Below are 5786 nucleotides of genomic sequence, written 5' to 3' on the forward strand. Positions count from 1 at the left end.
CTTAACCCCAAGTGAACCCTCAGGAAAACCTATAAATAGAAGAGACCTCAAGATAATTTGGAGAAGTCTTCTCTTTAATTTTGTCTTGGATTACACACGTACGTCAAAAGGAGTTCACACAGGCTCCATAATCATTGATGAAATATTTGCTTTGAATTTGGGTCTTCTGGATCTCAGTCATTGGCACAAAACATAAGTTTTTTTTCCATGGTCATAAGTAGATTAGGCAAGAGAGAGGCTCTGGCTCTCTGGTCACTTAGAGATAGTTTAATGAGAGTGATTCTGGGTTCATAGGCAGATTGGAAGGATCCGGTCCCTATTCGCTCGCACAAAGTAGTCATGGGAGCGACCCTCACATCTCGGTCACTCGCACAACAATGGTAAGGGAGCGAATTTGGGTTTTAGCTCTTTAGTGCCACAATCACTCACATCAAGACCTCCTAAGACTGAAATTGCAGCCACATTCTCTTGCATACAATGACAGATAGAACGACCAAGGATTTTCAGTCACACACAGTCAGTCGTGATGAGGGCGAACAGAGTTTAGATCTAAGATTTGACATCTTGGATTCAGTTGACTTACCTGATGTGGTAGATTTGGGTTTCTCTCTATTGTTATAACGAATCTGTAGATTTGATTTGTTAGTTTCCGTTGCAAACATGTGTTTGGGCTCATTAACAATGAAAATAGTTCTCAACGGTGTTCGACACAGTGACAGTAGTATACAGTAGTTGACATTAGTTTCTGATAGCACATTACAACCATTAGTATGAGGCTTTTGATTCCTATCATGATTAGATCTATTTCATAGATATCATTATTTTTTTTGCTGCATAGATAAAGTTATGGATCATTGTACTCTCTTTTGTTGCATCATTTGATGATGATCTAAGAAGAATAATATTTGCAAGGGTTTTCCCCATAGTGGCTTTTTCCCTGGTCTTGGACCACCACTTGTGTCTCTATATGTGTGCATGCTTTTCATCTACTATTCCTTTTATGTTCCGCTGCATTGATGATTTTTGTGATGTTGTTTCTTTCTATGTAATTGCATATGTTGATGTATTATGGTGTAGATATGAATAATGCAATGTTGATATGGGGTGAACTTAATGTATTAATGATGAAATGAAACTATCATAACAAAGAACAATGTTGCCCTAAGAAAATTTAATAGAGTCTTCAATGATCTTTAGTCTTGGATGGTAGTTGAAAACTTGTTTCCCCTTTGCTTTCTATTGATTGATCCACTTGTGAGTTCAACTACAAGAAATTATTTAGGCATTCTTCCCTCCTTCTTTTCCTTCTTCATCATCCAGCCATGACATGATAGTGTACATGTTCCTGTAATTCACTCATGATGGGATGACATCAATCAGAAAACCCCCTATTCTAAGATGATGCATTCTTATCCATCAACTAAGCCTAAAACAAGTGACAAACTAAGGAGAGGGGCTCAGTGACTACACATTGCATAGTTCTAGCAGTTAGGGGAAGAGCTTCGGCTCTGAGATTGCATAATGCGCAACTTAGAGAGGCTTTAAGGGAATAACAATGTAGTTTTTGGAAGCAATGGGGTCTGGCTAAGGGAAAGGACACTAGGAGAACCATTTGTGCAATTTTGGATGTCAAGGGGGGTTGGGCTTCTGTGCAATGAATAGTTCTTGTAGATAATGGAAAAGCTTGAGGGTTGAAGATGTGAAGTGTGTAGATCAAGGCAGACAGTGAGATACAACTACGCAATTGTGAGGGTTAAGTTCAAGATTTGGGCACATAAATTGTGCATAGGAGTAGCCCTGGGTGACAGGGACTGCATGTTACATAGTTCCAAGTAGCAAGGTCACAACTAGAGGGCTGAGACTGCGTAGTGCACAATTATTTTGGGGCCTGGTGAAGCTAAGTTTCTTGGTTAGGAAGATTTTTTGAAAATGGCTAAGTGTGGGATAGGTGATGAACTATGATGAAACTTGACTACAATCACACACTAAGCATACCTTGACGACATGAAAACATAGATCATCATAACACATGAACAAATCCTTTCCCTCTGTGTGACTGCCTCACGACAAGATACAACAAGTGCGATACTTAAGATAGGCTTTAGGACAACTGTGACAACACTTGTGCGACAATGCTCAAGACTTTGTGTATGGATGAGATAGATGTTTACATGGTTGGGACAACTCATATACACAAAGGCTGACCTTCAAAACCATTAGGAAATGCTCACAATAATTGCATGATTGCCAAACATCCCTAAAGATGACAGTTAACCCAACATGACAAAGGGACCAAAGCACTGCAAGAACACTCATGAAATGAGCTCTATCATTTGAAACACCAATGAAAATACCAAGGAAGGATTTGAAACTGAGTTCAAGAAAAAAAAATTATAGGGTGTTGCAGTGACTCCAACACTTGGCGAAACATTGGTTGAACTCCAACTTCTATGTTTTAGTTAACTTCTTCTGTGCAAGGCCTTGGTTCTTCAAGGAGTATTGATTCATCATACAGATTACTTTGGCCTTCCTACATACCCCACGAACATACATTGTCCCCTCTATACCTTCTCAGTTGAACACAACATAAGTTTGAGTATAATCATAATGTTTCGAGTTGGGAAGGGTAGTGTAGCTCGTGAGCTTAAGATTTTTAGAGTATAATTTTTCATATCTATTGTTTCTCCACTAGTAGAAGGCATGTTACACATTATTTTTTCATACCTCTTGTCCACTTCCTATTCCATATCCGAAAGTTCCCAAACATTGACTATTGTGTAGCATATCCATCATGATATACAAACCAAAGCCTCCCTGAATAACCAAAGGATAAATTCCCTAAATCCATTTTGAAGAAGGTTGCCTAAAAACCTAGTTTTTGGCATCAACGTGTTTTTCTCCACTGCATACCCATGTTTATGGCAGGTTTCTCAGTTATACACTTGCACTTCTAGCATGGGTTTTCATAGGAAAACTTGTGTTGAACCTCTTCTGGCAGGTTTTCCCAAACTGGAGGAGAAGCTTCGCCCTCTAGAACCTTCAGGAACAATGAGCTAGATATTGGTTATTGCTGATATGGTCAATATCTCTCATTTTGGCCTCTTGATCTTATCATCATGGTATTTCCCCTTGATATGTTGACCTTCCTCCCTCTTTTGTGGTTCCATAACTCACTCTCCCTTCCTATAAATTCACTCCCTTCCATTCCCAAATGGTTCATCATTGATTATTGCATCCCTATGCTGAGATTATGCTTACATGCTACCCATTCTAGATTGGAAAAGGAGTTCTTGAAGAGTCTTTGCTTGGACTTGGACATCCACCAAAAGGAGGTCTCCAACATCAAGACATAGGTTGTATGCTTCCCTTTTAGTTTCTTAATATATACATTTGATGTTCACTTTCCTTAATTGTGTAAAATTTTATGCTATTAGCTTAATGCTCCCTGATATATTAAGTAGTTTATGTTTGATGTAGGCCATATATGCTTGTGTATTTTGCATAGCTCTTTGAACTTCCTTGTAGGTACTCAGATGTGAAGAACATGTTAGGAGTGGGGCTTGGAGTGAAAAAGCCATATCCAAGGATCGAGTGATTAGCATTAGAACGAGGTAGGTTTCTCCTTCTCTCTGCAGTTGTCGAACATAAGCTAGGAAAGTGTATGTTTGTTTGTTGCTAGACCCACTCATTGGGCTAGAGGGATCGCCTCTGTCCACAGAGGGGATTTTAATTCACAACAAAATGGCAAATCCATTGGGGAAGCTATAGCCTTTTCATCCTCCTTTCTCAACTGATATCTTGATTGGTTTCACCGACCATCATGTTCTCAGTTAGTTTGGGTTTGTATAGGTCTGCACAATCACTGGTTGCTATGTTAGAGTGCTCAGCTTGGAAGTGTTTGTGATATTCTTTTTATTTTTTGCCTTATTCCTCGTCTAGTGCACTTTTTGATATGACAATCTAGCTTCCAATGCGCTTTTTATTAAAATAGTCACATTGATCCCCTGTTCAACACCAGTTTGGCCATAATAGGCACGCTAATCCCTGAGATTGGAAAAAAACCTAAGGTTTCTGTTAAAATCCAGTGTGTTTGAGCCCCTGAGGTCTTTTTTGGTACTACATGACTAGCTTTATTGATGTTTTGATTGATTACTTCATTCTATTAGCAAATTTTTACTTCTTTGAACTTTCAAGTGTTTGAGTGCAATTGGATTGATTTTAGGGTTTATAGGTCATTTGATTTCCACTTGTTGCTTGTGAGTGTCATTGAGTCTCTGGTTTTCTAAATGATTAAGTATGTTCATCTAGTAAAATCACTTGAAACGTTCATTTACATTAGTTTCGGTTTGTCTTGTGCAAATCTTTTTTCAATTTTTAGTAGATCATCTTGCATTTTAAATCCATCTTTGTCATTTATGAAGCGTAGATTACATTGTTTGGTTTACAAACTAAAATGAGTATACTTTCTTATCTATTCGAAAGAGAAATTGAAAGACGTTTTCATTGAGTGCTTTTGAATTTGGTGTTACTTTGATTGATTCCTTCTTTGCATTAGGATTTTTTGAATCAAAATATTCATTTTTGCTTTAGTTGAAGCTTATTTGCATGTGAGCATATGAAATCAAAGAGAACATCATATAGGTAATGTGCATCTTAGTAAAGTAAAAGTCATGTTTTCTTTCAATAGATTGCATATTCATTAGTGAAGTGAAGTTTATTTTTTCTCTTGCATTTTGAATTTGGAAAAGTTAATGAAGGCATATTGTTTGATGCATTAATTCATTGAACTTTCTTCCATCATTAGTATAAAATTCATTGAAATGAAATGTTTTCTTTTTCTCATATAGTTGCATTTTAGGATTCAGGTGACATCGTTTGAGCCCAAAATTGAAACATAATTCAAGAAAAACATTAGAATTTACTGAATTAACCTAAGGAGCATTTGGAACTTAACACAAACATTTATAGGTCTAGGCTAGAGATGTGTTCCAACGTCTATAAAGCTAGCATCTATCTTTAAATGTCTGTATTGTATCCCAGGGGTGAAATCCCATTCCAGTATGGAAGTATATCCGAGGTTCTCCAGTACTCTTGGGTATATTAGAGGCACTATAGTATGGCAAGTATATGGGAATTCTCTCCCCGAATAGTTATGCATTAGACAATGCTAACACGGACTTGTGCTCACCGTACCGTCGAGTATATATTTGGAGACCCCACTAGGTTTCTCTCCTTTAGACATAGGTAACCAACTCAGTCACCTTGTAAACGTGATACAACAAACACAACATTCAAGGAGATTGACCGTCATACATTATGTCCTTGGTTTCAGCTAAGGTATATACAATAGTTCAAGGATACTCGGTAAACCCTCTTTCCTAGTACACCCCTTTTGGTTTATTTCTTGTTTTTAAGTTCTAAAATTTAACTGCGCACAATAACATGAATTACCTATGCAATTATCCTTGTCCTCGCATTGCCTCATTAATAGTAAATTTTAATTGTAGGCTCAAATCAACCACCCCTTATTGTTTTTGAGAAAAGGTCATCGTGGCTAAATCACCAGATTCACCTTACATTTCCCCTTCATCATCTGACACTAAAGGGTCATCAAAAGGAGTTAATCCTAATATTTAACAGTCACTTGAAGCCCAAGGTCTTGAACTTGGAATTATCCCGAGTATTTAACCCCTTTCTTCTCGTCCTCCACCTCGAGACTCATCATCTCAAGAATATGATCCAGAAACTCCTGAGAGTCCACAAAGGTTTGTTTTATTCCCTCCGAA

Source organism: Pinus tabuliformis, chromosome 8, assembly GCF_031772625.1.
Source record: "Pinus tabuliformis cultivar Carrire ecotype Pingquan chromosome 8, CPIR1, whole genome shotgun sequence".
Taxonomy (NCBI): Eukaryota; Viridiplantae; Streptophyta; class Pinopsida; order Pinales; family Pinaceae; genus Pinus; species Pinus tabuliformis.